General features: G+C 48.1%; 1 protein-coding gene across 1 annotated transcript in view; it reads right to left on the reverse strand.

Moving 5' to 3' along the window:
* Positions 1-17619, reverse strand: part of LOC146623664 (CXADR-like membrane protein) — a 187717-nt gene that overhangs the window by 145318 nt on the left and 24780 nt on the right. The window lies entirely within an intron of this gene.

The following is a 17619-nucleotide window of genomic DNA, read 5'->3' on the forward strand; positions in this document are numbered from 1 at the left end:
CGGGGCCAGACGGCATCACCGGCCATCTGCTGCGCTGCTGTGCTGACCAGCTAGCAGGTGTGTTCACTTACATCTTCAACGAGTCCCTGGCGAAGTCTGTGGTCCCCACATGCTTCAAAAGATCCACCATCATCCCTGTGCCCAAGAACAGCAAACCCTCATCCCTGAACGATTACCGGCCAGTTGCACTGACCTCGGTAGTAATGAAGGTGTTTGAGAGGCTGCTGAAGAACATCCTCTCCTCCTCCATCCCAGACACCACAGATCCGCTGCAGTTCGCCTACAGATCCAACAGATCCACAGAGGGTGCCATCGCCCACGTCCTACACACCACTCTCAGCCATGTGGACAAGAAACAGGGTAACTATGTGCGAATGCTGTTTGTTGATTACAGTTCAGCGTTTAACACAATAGTGCCCTGCAGACTGTTCACAAAGCTGAGGGATCTGGGACTTAACAGCCGTCTGTGTGCATGGGTGTTGGACTTCCTCACTGGCAGAACTCAGGTGGTGAGGGTGGGCAGGTGCTTCTCCAACAGCATCACCATCAACACAGGAGCACCTCAGGGATGTGTCCTCTCGCCACTGCTCTACTCCCTCTACACTTCAGACTGTGTGGCCACCCATGGCTCCAACACCATTGTGAAGTTTGCTGACGACACAGTGGTGTTGGGTGCCATCTCCAACAACGATGAGACGGCCTACATGGATGAAGTGAAGAATCTGGCATCGTGGTGCCAGGACAACCACCTCCAGCTGAACGTCAGCAAGACCAAGGAGCTGGTGGTGGACTTCAGAAGGGGTCAGCACAGAGACTACAAGCCCATTATCATCAATGGAGCTCCAGTGGAGAGGGTGCAGTCCTTCAAGTAGCTTGGTGTCCACATCTCCTCAGACTTGACATGGGCTGCCCACATTCAGGTCCAGACCAAAAAGGCTAGGCAGCGCCTGTATACCTACGACAACTGAGGAAGTTCAGGGTCTCTCCAAAGATCCTCAGGATTTTCTATACAGGCGCTGTGGAGAGCATCCTCACACAGAACATGACATCGTGGTTTGGGAACAGCTGTGTGAAGGACCAAAAAGCTCTCCAGAGAGTGATCCGTACAGCAGAACGCTGCTGCAGGATTGCTCTCCCCCCGCTTCAGGACACCTACACCAGGAGATGCCGGACTAGAGCAGCGCAGATACTGAAGGACCCGTCCCATCCTGGCAACAAACTGTTCCAACTTCTGCAATCTGGTAGAAGGTTCCGCATCTTCCGGGCAAGGACAGAGAGACTCAAGAGGAGCTTCTATCCCCAAGCCATCCGTACCCTAAACACACACACCCGCCCTCTCACATCATCTATAATTGACTGAGACAGGACTCTTCCAGACACTAAACCAAGGCACAATGTACATTTCAATTCCTTTAATTTTAAATATGTTTATACTGTCTATCCTGTAAAATAGTCAGATGTCTATTCATATTAATGTACAGAATTCACCTGCTTGCTGCTACTACTGCACATTCACCCAATGTATATACTACATATATATATATATATATATATATATATATATATATATATATATAATGTTCTTCCTCTACACCCCCCCCCCCCCCCCCCCCCCCCAATTTTTTTGCACATGTCGAGGAGCGTGTCAGGCTACATTTCACTGTGTGTTATACTTGTATAACTATGCATGTGACAAATAAAGAACCTTGAACCTTGGAGAGTAGACTTTATCACAGTAGTTCTCTAGCATATTGAGACTATATGTCCACACCGTTACATATTTCATATGTACGGGGTACAACCCCCTTGGTCATGGCGTGTGGATATTTCTTTAAGACACTCTGGCACGCCCGGCTACGCCCCACAGCTCACGTATAAAACAGCTGTGCAGACGTGACACCGGTGATCATTTGATCTCCACTTGTGTTGTGTGTGTGTGTGAGTGCCTTGAGAGTGCTGTATGTATGTGCGTCCGTCAGGAGCGTTTTTCGGCATCCTCTGTGGGCGCTGCATCTCCCCTGGTATTCCCCTGGTATTCCTTAGAGACAGAATGTGAAAAAAAAATCCATGAATTCACATGGTAGGATTTGTAAAGAATTTATTCGTAAATTAGGGTGGAAAATAAGTATTTGGTCACCTCAAACAAGGAAAATCTCTGGCTCTCACAGACCTGTAACGTCTTCTGCAAGAAGCTTTTCTGTTCCCCCACTCGTTACCTGTATGAATGGCACCTGTTTGAACTCATCATCTGTATAAAAGACACCTGTCCACAGCCTCAAACAGTCAGACTCCAAACTCCGCCATGGCCAAGACCAAAGAGCTTTTGAAGGACACCAGGAAAAGTATTGTAGACCTGCACCAGACTGGGAAGAGTGAATCTACAATAGGCAAGCAGCTTGGTGTGAAAAAATCAACTGTGGGAGCAATCATCAGAAAATGGAAGACATACAAGACCACTGATAATCTCCCTCGATCTGGGGCTCCACGCAAGATCTCATCCCGTGGGGTCAAAATGATCATGAGAACGGTGAGCAAAGATCCCAGAACCACACGGGGGGACCTGGTGAATGACCTGCAGAGAGCTGGGACCAAAGTAACAAAGGTCACCATCAGTAACACACTACAACGGCAGGGAATCAAATCCCGCAGTGCCAGACGTGTTCCGCTGCTGAAGCCAGTGCATGTCCAGGCCCGTCTGAAGTTTGCCAGAGAGCACATGGATGATACAGCAGAGGATTGGGAGAATGTCATGTGGTCAGATGAAACCAAAGTAGAACTTTTTGGTATAAACTCAACTCGTCGTGTTTGGAGGAAGAAGAATACTGAGTTGCATCCCAAGAACACCATACCTACTGTGAAGCATGGGGGTGGAAACATCATGCTATGGGGCTGTTTTTCTGCCAAGGGGACAGGACGACTGATCCGTGTTAAGGACAGAATGAATGGGGCCATGTATCGTGAGATTTTGAGCCAAAACCTCCTTCCATCAGTGAGAACTTTGAAGATGAAACGAGGCTGGGTCTTCCAACATGACAATGATCCAAAACACACCGCCCGGGCAACAAAGGAGTGGCTCCGTAAGAAGCATTTGAAAGTCCTGGAGTGGCCTAGCCAGTCTCCAGACCTCAACCCCATAGAAAATCTGTGGCGGGAGTTGAAAGTCCGTGTTGCTCGGCGACAGCCCCAAAACATCACTGCTCTCGAGAAGATCTGCATGGAGGAATGGGCCAAAATACCAGCTACTGTGTGTGCAAACCTGGTAAAGACCTATAGTAAACGTTTGACCTCTGTTATTGCCAACAAAGGTTATGTTACAAAGTATTGAGTTGTATTTTTGTTATTGACCAAATACTTATTTTCCACCCTGATTTACGAATAAATTCTTTACAAATCCTACCATGTGGATTCATGGATTTTTTTTTCACATTCTGTCTCTCACAGTTGAAGTGTACCTCTGGTGCAAATTACTGACCTCTGTCATCATTTTAAGTGGGGGAACTTGCACAATCGGTGGCTGACTAAATACTTTTTTGCCCCACTGTAAGCCCTGTGTTTTCCGTGCTCAGTGTCGCGTCGTCCCCTCAGATTATGCCTGTGTGTCTTTGTGTCAGCATTCTAGTGTTCAGTACCTTTGCTCTGTTTATGTTTTGTTTTCATGCCAGCAATAAAGCTGAGGTTTTGATTTACAATTCTGTGTTCGAGTCCTGCGCTTGGATCCTCCTCTCCGCCTGCCCGCACACAGAGCCCTGACACCCTTCTCCGGCTTATGGCCTCGAAAAATAGGCTTATGCGCTGGTCGGACCACACTGTGCGGCTGCCGGCTAGCAAGTAGCTCGGCTACAGTGAGGAAACACAGCAGGGACATGGCTTCAGCGTTTAAGCATACGCTGTTGCCTGGGCACTGTGCAGCTTGGCTGTGAAGTATGTAAACACAGAGGGGACACGGCTTCAGCGTTCAAGCATACGCTGTCGCCTGAGCACTGTGCAGCTCGGCTGCTATGTGTGTTAACACAGAGGGGATACGGCTTCAGCATTCCAAGTGTTCGCTGTTGGCCTGCTTAACACTGGGGAATAAACAGTGGGGAATTAGGCTACGGTTCGTGGCGGCTAATCGTTAGCCGGCCTGCGAGTAGCATTCCAGCCAGTTAGCCTGTCTGGCGTGTTGCCCGCAGCTCGTGGGTTAACGCGGCCAGCAGGGCTCCGCTCGTAGCTCGGCTACATTGGGGAAATGTGTCAGAGTTCCAAGCATATGCTTTTAACTGTCAGCACTGTGACGCAGGAGCTAGTAAACAGTGAAAGGGGAATTCAGGTTGCGGCTAGTGCCGGCTACCTGTTAGCACTTCGTGGTTAGCATGTGGCCCCGCCCCCTTGCTTGATAGCAGAAGTATGGCAGCTTTCCATACATGTCTGTGTATGGCATTTTTGCCTTTTGACGATAGGCACGAGCAGTGTTGCTGTGACTGGGCGAAAAAGGAAAAATAAATAACAATGTTAAAGCAGCCTAGAACATGCTGTGCTGTAGTGATGGGAATTCCGGCTCTTTTTAAAGAACCAGCTCTTTCGGCTCGGCTCACTAAAAAGAGCCGGCTCTTTCGGCTCCCAACCGGCTCTACAGGTTGTTTTGTTGCTTTAATTAATTTATTATTAACAACAATATAAAATTATGCACAAAAGAAATTACTAATGTAAAAAAACATGGTTTTATTTATATATGTTTAGATATAAATATAAATGGTGACCCCTAGAAACAAAGCACGTACAAACTACAAAAAACGTACAAACTCCGAAGCACGTACAAACTCCAGAACAGAGCTACCTAGATCACTGAAATTACACAATTGAAAGCATGTGTATTGTTTGTGTATTTATACACAAACACTCATTTATACTGAAATAATTAAAAAAAAATTTAATTTACCAAATTCGGTCGTTTGTACTTCCTCGCTTGTGTAGCCACTAGGTAACAAAAGCTCAACACTGCCCCTAGCATCCTGGAGCACTTCTGTTGTGTTTTGAAGTTTGTACATGTTTTGGAGGTTTCACGTGCTTTGGAATTTGTATGTGCTTCAGAGTTTGTACGTGTTTTGGAGTTTGTACACGCTTTGTCTCCAGTGGCCACCGTAAATATACTTTTATTTATTCACTCCACATAAAATGTAATAAACAAATTATAAAATACAAAACCCAACTATTTACATTTCAACTTTTAACTATTTACATTTTCAGCTTTTTCCTTTGAAACAAATTTAAAGTGAAACTACACAAAACACTGCAAACCACAACACAATAAAATATAAATTAAAATATGCAAAACAAAAAGAAGATACACATTCTCTGTCATATAGGCCTGCATGAATAAACGTAAACTGAATCCTTAATCATCCGCAACTGAAAATAGTTGTGGATGATTACTATACCTTTCTAATGTGACGTTGTTGTCCCTGGCTCTCTTTCTGTCTCTTTCCCTCCCACTCTGTTCCTGTGCTAGTGCGAGTGTAACTACCACCCCTCCCCTCTCTGCTCAGCGTAAGCACAAGGCTCACGTGCGGAGTGAAGCGGAAAAAAGTGTGAGAGAGAGGGTGAGAGAAAGAAGAAATAAAAACACGGCTCCCAATAAGGAGCCGGCTCGCGTTAATCACTTCAAAGAGTCGGCTCTGAGAGCCGTTTCGTTTGTGACCAACACATCACTACTGTGTTGGCTAAAGAAGCTGATGCTTCCATGCAATGCTTTGTTGCCAGCACGAACTAGACAAACCGTGCTTGGTTTTCTGAAAGACCATTTAAATGGCCCGCCCCTCCCCCTTCTCCTGCCTCCAAAAATGAGAGAGCAGGCTACTATGGGGAACATGGCTGCCACTGCTGTGGACACCAGATAGGCAGGTCATGGGCTGGGTCCCCTCCCACACCTGTTGCTGATTCACTGCTGGTCCCTCCCACAGCGTCCCTCCCATGGCTCCGCCTCTGTGAGGCCTAGGTCGGTTGAGGTTGACTATCAGGTGGCGGATGTTGAAGCTTCCATCCTCTCTCAGGTGTTGCCCACCTGTCCCTGGGCTGCCCCCTGCTGGTCCCCAGGCACAGTGTCGGGCGAGATGGGTCCCTTCGGCTCTTGATTGGAGCATGCCGGGTGTGGGAATTAGCCCTTCCTGAGGTGCCATCTAGTCCCTCAGCACGTCCTGCCTCAGGTGCCGCAGCTGCCTGATTGGTCTGGTTGCAGGCAGTTGAGTGCCCTGCCTCCCAGCATTTATGGTCCCCTGCCCGCAGTTGGTTGCTGCCGTGCATGGCGGGTGTAGTTGCCTTTGACCCCTCCTCCAATAGCCCCCCCCCGGTCCCTAGTTGCCACTTCGGGCCTTCCCTGGGCAGGGCGGCATGCCCTAACAGGGCGTGAGGGTTACTTATGCCCTGCTGGTGGCTTGACATGACAGCTGCAGGCGGCTGGGCATGGAGTGCCCGCCCCAATCCTGTGCCTCTCAGGCTAAATGGGGATGATGGCTGCAGTGTTCCCTCCCATGGCCCCGCCTCTGCGAGGCCTGGGCCGGTAGAGATTGATTATCGTGAGGTGGATGTTGAGGAAGTTCCATCCCCTCTGGCTACCACTGGAGTGGGGCCCGGACGAGTGAACCCATGTCTGGGTCGCCTGATTCCAGGCCCCTCCCACAGCATTACCTCCCATGGCCCTGCGTCTGTGAGGCCTGGGCTGGTGAAGGTTGATTGTCAGGAACTTGATGTTTATGAGCGACCAGGGTTGGCTGATGGAACTGCCTGTCTACCCTGCAGCCACCTCGCTGTGAAGAAGCTGCAATCCAGCTCTAGGCTGTCTTCTCCTGGCGTGTTGCCCGCATTCGCCGGCTTACGCGCCAGTTTGACCTCGCTGTGGCGAGTAAGCGTTCACCAGCCTATTTTAGCTGGATTATCTCTGGCATATCAGCTGCTGCAGCTCCTGGCTGTGTTCCCCTGGCATATTGCCCGCATTCACCGGTTTACACGCCAGCCGGACCTCACTGTGTCTGATTCTTCAGCCGGCGAGTGAGTGTTCTCCAGCCTGTACGGTGCAGAATGGCTGCTATGCCCTCGTGACGAACCTTGGGTCGCTCATCACTTGGGTCCTCTGTGGCCTGAGCCACCAGCCCTTCCCCTTTCATGGATGGTGCAGGTCAGCTGCTCTGCTCCTGGAACAGGCCCAGAGCCTCGTCCTAGCCCGGCCATCCACTGAGTGGGCGAGCTGCTGCAAAAGGCTCTCTCTCCCTGGCACTATGTCACTGTCTAGAGGATGGACGGGTCACATCCCTAGCTTGACCTGCGGTTGCTGGCTGTGTTCCCATGGCATGTTGCCCGCTTTGCCGGCTTACACGCCAGTCGGACCTCGCTGTAGCGAGTGAGAGTTCTCCAGCCTGTAGCGCCGACTCTGCCTGGCATTGCCCGCATGTCGTAGGCCTATGCAACCAGCAGGATGCTACTTGACAGCTTGGTGTGCTGCGTTCCTTGACGGTCTGCCTCACGGTTCCTGGGCTGACCTTGAGCGGCCCTGCGTCACTTGCGGTCACTTGCAGTCCAGCATCCTGCATGACCGGTTCAGGCCAGTCTGGCGTCTGCAGACTGCTGCCTTCGCCCCTTGGCTCGGCCTTTGCGTCTGCGAAGCCCTGACCAGGGTGGTGTGCCTATTACGTTGTCACTGACTCCCGGCACCTTCACTCTCGGCAGTTCAGTTGCACTGTCTCCTCGCGGGGTGTGTGTCTTACAGAGTTACCCCGTACATATGGAATATGTAACGGTGTGGAGAGATAGTCTCCTGAAAGCGCTGTAACTAAGTTTAAGAATATAATCCACCCACTGTTAGCATCTTTAATACCCTGTACCAACACAGAGCAGAGCAGCTACCTGAACGCTACGCCAACAGAGGTCGATCATCTTGTTAATATTTTACCTCCTCACTACGTACGACTCTGGATACTGTAGCTCCAGTGAAAACTAAGGTCTCTAATCAGAAGTACCTGACTCCGTGGTATAATTCTCAAACATGTAGCCAAAAGTAGATAACTCGTAAGCTGGAGAGGAAATGGCGTGTTACAAATTTAGAGGATCATCATTTAGCCTGGAGAAATAGTTTGTTGCTTTATAAGAAAGCCCTCCGCAAAGCCAGAACATCTTACTATTCGTCACTGATTGAAGAAAATAAGAACAACCCAGGTTTCTTCAGCTCTGTAGCCAGGCTGACAAACAGTCAGAGCTCTGTTGTGCCAACCATCCCTTTAACGTTAACTAGTAATGACTTCATGAACTTCTTCACAAATAAAATTTTAATCATTAGAGAAAAAATTACCAATAATCATCCTACAGATATAATATTATCTACAGCTACTCTTAGTACCATTGATGTTAAGTTAGACTCTTTTTCTCCAATTGATCTTTCTGAGTTAACTTCAATAATTACTTCCTCCAAACCATCAACGTGTCTTTTAGACCCCATTCCTACAAAACTGCTCAAAGAAGTCCTGCCATTAATTAATGCTTCAAACTTAAATATGATCAACCTACCTCTAATAATCAGCTATGTACCACAGGCCTTCAAGCTGGCTGCAGTTAAACCTTTACTTATAAAGCATCTCTAGACCCAGCAGTCTTAGCTAATTATATGCCAATCTCCTTTTTGCTAAAGCATATAGTTAGGGCTGGACCAGGTGACCCTGAATCCTCCCTTAGTTGTGCTGCAATAGACGTAGGCTGCCGGGGATTCCCATGATGCATTGAGTTTTTCCTTTCCAGTCACCTTCCTCACTCACTATGTGTTAACAGACCTCTCTGCATTGAATCTGTTAGGATGCCTGGGTCGTCGACCCAGGGTTTTTGAGTTTATGATATTATTTATACTGTCTAGTTTTTGGTTTCTTTGAGTTCTGTCTTATGGCTTAGGTCTCTGTCTTCTTTAGTTGCTCTGTCTCCCCTATCACCTGCATCCCCTTGTCTAGTTCGCGTCTATGTGTATCTTAAGTTCCTATATCCCCGTGTTCAGTCAGTGTTTTGTGTCTGCCCTGTTCCCACGTCTCTGTTCCCTTTGTAGTGCCTGCTTATGAGCCTGTGTCTTTGTTCAGTCTGTGTTATGCATTTCCTGTTTTACTTTGAAGGTCTGTGTCTTATCTCAGTGTGTTCAGTTTACGCTTCTTTGGTCTCGTCAGTTCTGATTTGTCCCAGCTGTGTTTCCCTCCTGTTACTCATTCCCTGATTGCTCCCTCTGTGTATTTAAGCCCAGTGTTTCTCTGTGTCTGTGTCGCGATCTACCGTTTTCCTAGCTGTGTGTTCTGTCATTTCTCTAGTTTAAGTTTGTTTTGAGTTTTTTCAGTTATGTTATATTTTGAGTATTAAATTAAAGCCTTTTTTGAGTTCACGTCTGTCTCCGGAGTCTGCACCTTGGGTCCTATTCCGGCCTGCACACAGCCATACCTAACAGAAGATCGCGACCAGAACATGGACCCTGCAGACTCTTTTTCCTTTGAGTTCAACGGCGAGATGGAGCGGCTGGTGCGCCTGCTCGACCGTATCGCCCAGTCCCCGGATTTAAGGACCACGGCAGTGGGGCTGAGCGCGGTGGAGGCCATCATTCGGCATAATCCCCAGCTTAGCCAGTTCGCTAAGGACACTGAGTTGGGGAACACCATAACTGCCTGGAGAGAGCAGGTCAGGGCTAGTGAGCTTGCTCTCTCCCTCACTACATCTTCCCCACCGCTGCCGCAGGACAACGCACACTCTGCTTCATCGCCACTGCAGGCTTCCTCCCCTTCCTCACGCCAGCTGGGACCTTGTTCGCCTGTCCGTTCGCCTGCCTTTTTCCTGGCGGCTGTGTGGTCGGAGGATGAGGAGGAGGTCTCCGTTTCTCCACCGGTTCCTGTTCCCTCATCTAAAAGGAAGCGACACCACCGTCGCTCCTCTCCTCGGTCATCCGTTCTGCTTCCTGTCTCCGCTGGAGGGTCCGAGGAACCGCTTCAGCCACCTGTCTCTGCTGGAGGGTCTGAGGAACCGCTTCAGCCACCTGTCTCCGCTGGAGGGTCCGAGGAAACGCTTCAGCCACCTGTCTCCGCTGGAGGGTCCGAGGAAACGCTTCAGCCACCTGTCTCCGCTGCAGGGTCCGGGGAATCGCTTCAGCCCTCTCTTCCTGCTGGAGGGCCCGAGGAGCTCGAGGAGCCCGTTCAGCCTCACGCCACGTCAGCTGGAGGGCCCGAGGAGCCCGTTCAGCCTTCTGCCACGTCAGCTGGAGGGCCCGAGGAGCCCGTTCAGCCTTCTGCCACGTCAGCTGGAGGGTCCGAGGAACCGCTTCAGCCTCCTCTTCCTGCTGGAGGGTCCGAGGGGCCCGTTCAGCCGTCTGTCTCCGCTGGAGGGTCCGAGGGGCCCTTTCAGCCACCTGTCTCCGCTGAGGGGTCCGAGGGGCCCGTTCTGCCACCACCGGCTCCACCGCCTGGTCCGGCCTCCGAGTCTGCAGCTCCGCCTGGTCCGGCCTCTGAGTCTGCAGCTCCGCCTGGTCCGGCCTCTGCAGCTCCGCCTGGTCCGGCCTCTGCAGCTCCGCCTGGTCCGGCCTCTGCAGCTCCGTCTGGTCCGGCCTCAGCCTCTGCAGCTTCGCCTGGTCCGGATTCAGCCTCAGCCTCTGTTCCTGCTTCGCCTCCGCCTGGTCCAGCTTCGGCCTCAGCCTGTGCTACGCCTGGTCCAGCTTCGGCTTCTGCTTCGCCTGGTCCGGCCTCAGCCTCTGCAGCTCCGCCTGGTCCAGTCTCCGAGTGTTCAGCTTCGTCTGCTCCTGAGGTCTCCATGCTGTCTGTTCCTGCACGTCTTGTCCGGCCTGCACGTCCTGCCCGGCCTGCACGTCCTGTCCGGCCTGCTCGTCCTGCACGTTCTGTCCGGCCGATGACTGGACGTCGTTGCCGTCATGGACAGCCCCCTGAACTACGCCGCCGTCGCTGCCTCCCGCCCGGCCGGCCTCCTGACCTGCTCCGCCGCCGTCGGTGCCTCCCGCCCGGCCGGCCTCCTGATCTGCTCCGTCGCCACCGGTGCCTTCCGCCTGGCCGGCCTCCTGAACTGTTTTCTGGGCTCTTGGACCATCAGCCTCCGGGCCGCCCCCCTGACCTACCCAGGTTTGGACTGTTGTGCCGTCAGCCTCCGGGCCGGCCCCCTGAACTTTTTTTTGAGACTATTGCCTGGGCCTCTGCGCCTTTCGTGAGCTCTTTTGTTTGTTTGCTTTTGGACTTTCCCTGGGCCTTGGTGCTGTTGTTTTGGACTTTGTTTCTGTGTTTTGTTCTGTTGCTTTCCGGGCTCCAGTGTTTGCACTTTTTTTTTGTTTTGTTGTTTCTGGCTCCTTGTTTTGTTTCGAGCCCTCCATCCTGTTTCCCCCGCCGCCCACCCTGGTTGGGTTGTTTTTGTTTTTTTTGATTTTGATGTTTTGGTTTGGGGATAGGTTAATTGGATAATCCAAATTATCACTAGGTGTGAATGTGCGAATGAATGTGAGTGCGAATGGTTGTCTGTCCCTGTGTGTTGGCCCTGCGACAGACTGGCAACCTGTCCAGGGTGTACCCCGCCTCTCGCCCTATGACAGCTGGGATAGGCTCCAGCGCCCCCCGCGACCCTGAAAAAGGACAAGCGGAAGCGAATGAATGAATGAATGTTTTGGTTTGGGCTGTCTGGAAGCCAGCCCTTAAGGGGGGGGGGGGGGTACTGTTAGGATGCCTGGGTCGTCGACCCAGGGTTTTTGAGTTTATGATATTATTTATACTGTCTAGTTTTTGGTTTCTTTGAGTTCTGTCTTATGGCTTAGGTCTCTGTCTTCTTTAGTTGCTCTGTCTCCCCTATCACCTGCATCCCCTTGTCTAGTTCGCGTCTATGTGTATCTTAAGTTCCTATATCCCCGTGTTCAGTCAGTGTTTTGTGTCTGCCCTGTTCCCACGTCTCTGTTCCCTTTGTAGTGCCTGCTTATGAGCCTGTGTCTTTGTTCAGTCTGTGTTATGCATTTCCTGTTTTACTTTGAAGGTCTGTGTCTTATCTCAGTGTGTTCAGTTTACGCTTCTTTGGTCTCGTCAGTTCTGATTTGTCCCAGCTGTGTTTCCCTCCTGTTACCCATTCCCTGATTGCTCCCTCTGTGTATTTAAGCCCAGTGTTTCTCTGTGTCTGTGTCGCGATCTACCGTTTTCCTAGCTGTGTGTTCTGTCATTTCTCTAGTTTAAGTTTGTTTTGAGTTTTTTCAGTTATGTTATATTTTGAGTATTAAATTAAAGCCTTTTTTGAGTTCACGTCTGTCTCCGGAGTCTGCACCTTGGGTCCTATTCCGGCCTGCACACAGCCATACCTAACAGAATCATATCTGTTATTAATCTCTGCCTCTCTTCCACAGCATGTCTTTATCCTGTCTTCCTTCTCTCACACCAACCAATTTGCATTCAGTCATTAGTTACTATTCATCTCTGGCTGTGTCCCCTCTTCCTCCCTTCACCCCTAACCTGTTGTGGCAGATGGCCCCGCCCCTCCCTGAGCCTGGTTCTGCCGGAGGTTTCTTCCTGTTAAAAGGGAGTTTTTCCTTCTACTGTCACCAAAGTGGTTGCTCATAGGGCTTCATATGATTGTTGGTTTTTTTCTGTATATATTATTGTACGATCTACTGTGCAATATAAAGCGCCTTGAGGCGACTGTTGTTGTTGTGATTTGGCGCTATATAAATAAAATTGAATTGAATTAAAAGTTAGTAACTAAATTCCACAGGGTTCTGAGCTGGAACACATATTCTTAATATGAACAGTGAGGGACTGACACACACACCTTCATACACCAAGTTACTTTTTGCACAATACTCAGTCTTTTGCACTTTTCTATAGCACTGTTGTGTCTGCACTGTCTTGTGTACTGTGTACAGCTTCATTCACTTCCGCCTACTTGCAAAGGGGAAGCCATTTCTCTGCTTCAGAGACTTTGAGAAAGCAATCCATGCCTTTATTTCACCTCGCCTCGACTTCTGCAACAGTCTCTACTCTGATGTTACTTCGTCGTTGTTATGTTATTGTATGGTTGATTGTCATTTATGCTTAGAAATATCTACTCATATATGCTTAGAGTTGTATAATCAATGTCATGTTGGTAGAGGTTTGATCCTTAATAGTCTGCAAAGGCTAGGTGTGCATTCCAGAGTGTTCTGGCATTCACACCTACATCCTGGGAGCATGAGAGAGGTCGTACCTTGTCTTATTGGTTTTTGGTAGGATAAACGTAGCTATGTCAGCACCAGCTTTGGGGAGTCTTCACAGGGTCACATCTTGACCCCCCCCCCCCCCCCCACCCACACACACACACACACACACACACGCACGCACACAGGCAAGGTGCTCTTTGTGTGTATGTAGACGTCATATGTTAATGAACCTATGTATATTCATGTGAGCGCAATAAAAGAACAATGTTATGGGGGAGCGGACGAGAGCGACTGGGGTCAAGCGAAGGAACGGCACTTGTCGTGGTTCTCTCCCTCATGCATGAGTAACACGAAGAACTTTGCCTACTTGGTGTTCAATGCTTTTGTTGTGTAATTAAATTGTCTTGAACGTTACAGCAAATAGGTTTATGTGCTAGACAGACCTAACAGTCATCTATTGGCTGACTACAGCTGGTTCAAAATGCTGCAACAAGGCTTCTGACTGGCAAGTGGAAGCGAGAGCACATATCCCCTATACTTGCCTTGCTACACTGGCTGCCAATAAGTTTTCGAATTGATTTTAAGATCTTGACACTTGTTTTTAAAACATTGCATGGACTAGCTCCTATATATCTTTCTGATCTTTTAAATTGGTATAGGGCTTTGGAGCATGATGTCATGGGAGGGGACGTGACTGCCGAGGCACCATTTTAGCAGGCCAAACAAAGGGCTAAAGGAGCGAAAGCATCAGCAAAGGTTCGCCCTTGCTGTGTTGTAAGTTGTTAGATCACATGACCGGGAAGGGAATAAGCTGGAAAATGGGCTCGCTTTTTATTCTTTACCCACTTAGAAGCAACGTGCGGGAGCTTATGTATCGGATGTTACCAAAAGAGGGCATCTAGCCTGGATAGCAGCTGTGAGACGAGTAGGATCTAAATAAGTTCATATTACTCTTTATAGCCTATTGGTTTTATAGGTCATAGCAAATTAGAACAAACATCCTAATGAGTGATTTTGTAGATATACGTTCTATAGAGTTCCTAATTGTTTTTCATTATTGTAGCAAACCAGCCTATGAAATGGATAAAACAAATCCTGACTGGGTTCCAACGCTACACATGGGGCACTACGAAATCCCTGCTTCAAACCACATGCTACATACTAGAGATGGACCGATCCGATATTACGTATCGGTATCGGTCCGATACTGACCTAAATTACTGGATCGGATATCGGAGAAAAATAAAAAATGTAATCCGATCCATTAAATATCACGAAAGCACCTCAGAAAACTTGCAACACGCCGTAACTCACCTCAGAACGTTAGCACGTCGGAGCAGTATGCATCACGTGATAGAGCGGCTGTGGCATGCGGGACCTGTGGTGGTCTGGATAGCATGTGGAGCTTCGCTAGCTACCCGGCATTTCATCTCCGACAAAGTTATCCCCGAGAGAAGTAAAGCAAGTGTGTAAGTCCATCTCTGAATGTTTGTAAAGCATTCCTGCGTTAAGCTTAACAAGCGATATATGGAGCGACTGCCTCTTCTTGCTGCTACTTCAATCATGAAACTGATCAATGATCAGCTGATCGGCTTTTCTGTCGTGAGTCCGTGTCTCTTGTTTGCTTTTGGCCCACTTTGCACCAGAAAGAGGAAACCAGCAGCTGAACAACAGCAGCACATTTAAGCTTGATAAGCTGTTGTTAGAATTTATTTAATATTACTTTCTACACCAGGATCCTTTTCTACGTAGCTGACGCTGGTAACTGTGCAGGGGCGGATCTAGCAAAGTTTAGCCAGGGGGGCCGATAGGGCATTAACAGGGAAAAGGGGGCACAAAGACATACTTTTCTTTCTTATTCTCATTTAAAATGTCTTGTTTTTAATAATTAATTATCTGACACCCAAAGTTTTAATTTGATGTAAAATGAATAGAAGTCAATTACTGTATATAGTAACTATTAAGTCTAATATACCCTAGTAAGCTATAGTACTTTTTCCTTTGGGAAGGTACCATCTGTGCAGTCTGCAATTTTGTTGAAGAAAGCTGTTGAATCTATTTAATATTTCTTGAAAAATAATTGATTTCTGTGCATTTTTTTTCACACTGCATCAAATTAAGGTTGATTACGTCGATTAAGCATCATGAGGTGGCGCGTGAGGGGTGGTTCCCTATTTTTTATTTATTTATTTTTGTTGTTGCTGGGAGTTGGAACCCTATTAGTTAGGTTGCTTAATATTTATGCTAAGTACTCTTTAAAATACCAGAATAGGGAGGATGGTGTAGGTTTAAGTTTATTAGATTGATCAGTATTGCTGAACTATGAAATATTCTCTTTTGCATACAGGTATAACAGAATAGCTTTAGTGTAGTTGTTGTTTTAAACTTGAGTATGAACTTATACAAAATGCAGCAAGATATTTAAAAAACAGTTTTGTTGATTAAAAAACACTATATCGGATTCATATCGGTATCGGCAGATATCCAAATTTATGATATCGGTATCGGTATCGGACATAAAAAAGTGGTATCGTGCCATCTCTACTACATACCAGCATGCCAATCAGATTACTTCTTCCATGTGAGGGTGAACATGTGCCCCAGTGTGGTAGTAAAACCAGGGAAACATGCTCTTGTTAAATACTCTTAAAAGTCTTGTGCTGTATATGTAGTGTTAAGTTTTCAAAAGAGAGTAAATTACAGAATGCTAGTAGTGGGTGATATTATTTAAATGCTGTCATGATTTTATGTGAACATTTTGTCGTTTGTAAACTATTAATGACATTGATTCTACATTGTTACTGATGTGATGTTCTACAAAGTGGTTTTAATTAAAAAAAAAGGCAAACATTTATTTGTTTCTTTATTCAACTTTTCAACAGTGTTACTTATATGTAGTAAGTACATATTCAGTAAATGCAAATTATTTACATGGCAATGCACGTCAGGCACAAATGTAGACCCCCTAAATCAGGGGTGTCAAACTCAAATACACAGTGGGCCAAAATTCAAAACTGGAACAAAGTCGCGGGCTAACATTAATATTTATTGAAAAAAAAAAAATCTTCCTCCAGATATAAGAATGAATCTCTTCTTATGGAGTCAAACAAGTTTTGCTGAAAAACTGAATATGGAACAAGCAAAGCTTAAATACTAGACAAAATATATATATATATATATATATATATCTCAGCTGGATAGTGTAGACTACACGCCTTTGGAGCAGAGGGTCGCAAGTTCGATTCCTGCCTGTATCCAGTAAGGGTCCTAAGGCTAGACCCCCTATGCTAAGCAAGCCTACCGCAGACATGAGCGAGACAGATAAATATGAAGGCATGCCGGCTCGGACGTCGCCCGGATCAACAAGGTCCGCGTCAGGTGTTGAGGAACCAGGGCACCCTGACGAAAAGTGGGCTACTGGAACAAGAAGGCATCGGTGGGCAAGAGACGAAAACAGGGCGTTGTTGGAATGCTACTACGCAAGTAACCCCGGCGGAAGGGGCTACATGAATAGGATGCGGGACCTATGGATTCTTCGATATCCAACATCCACAATGACGGCGAAACAACTAGTAGCTCAGTGTTCCAACATTCGAAAGAAGGGACTGCTCTCACAGCTAGAGATTGACGAGGTACAACACAAATGCTATGGCAAGGAGGAGTCAGGACGCCAGGTCAGGGGGGAGATATCATCACCCCCACCCGAGATTGGGTACATAGCCCCAAGTGCGATAGGAGAAGGATCGTTGAGTGCGAGAGGAACTGACCTGAAAAATAGGATCATGGCCAAGCTTGAAACCTGTATCCCCCGTAGTCGGTTACCAAGATTACGTGAAGTACCCTCAGAAGGTCTGCTAGATGATGTTAATGCAGCACTACGGACGATACCTACAACCACGATTACCGACACTAGCAAGCTGATCTACAATACGGCAGCAGTGATCAGTGAGATGCTTGGCTACAAGTTGAACAGCCACAAGGGGCAGTACCCTCCATGGAGAAGGAGGCTAGAGGGCAAGATCAAAGTAGCACGGAGGGAGGTTAGCCAACTATCGGAGTTGCAGAAAGGTGCGACAAAGAAGATGCATAAGAAATACAGCAAGCTGTCCATACCTGAGGCCTTGGAAACTGCCAAGCAAAGACTCATAGCCTTGGCCAGCCACTTGAGGAGGTACACCAGAGAGATAGAAGGCAGGAGAATAAACCAGCTGTTCTCCACAGAACCAGCAAAGGTGTACTCTCAGTGGCAAGGGAACAATAATAAGAGAACAGCACCACCAAGGCTGGAGACGGAGCAATACTGGAAGAGCATATGGGAGAAGGACGCAACCCATAATGGCAATGCTCAGTGGCTAGTGGATCTGAGGGCAGACCACAGCGACCTCCCTGAACAGGGTCCAGTAACCATCACAGTGGCAGATATCCAAGAAAGGGTCTCCAGTATGAAGAGTTGGACAGCACCAGGG

Source organism: Diplotaxodon limnothrissa, linkage group LG10 (assembly GCF_057381915.1).
Source record: "Diplotaxodon limnothrissa isolate DT_005_m linkage group LG10, D_limnothrissa_male_GT1.1, whole genome shotgun sequence".
In the NCBI taxonomy this organism is placed as follows: domain Eukaryota; kingdom Metazoa; phylum Chordata; class Actinopteri; order Cichliformes; family Cichlidae; genus Diplotaxodon; species Diplotaxodon limnothrissa.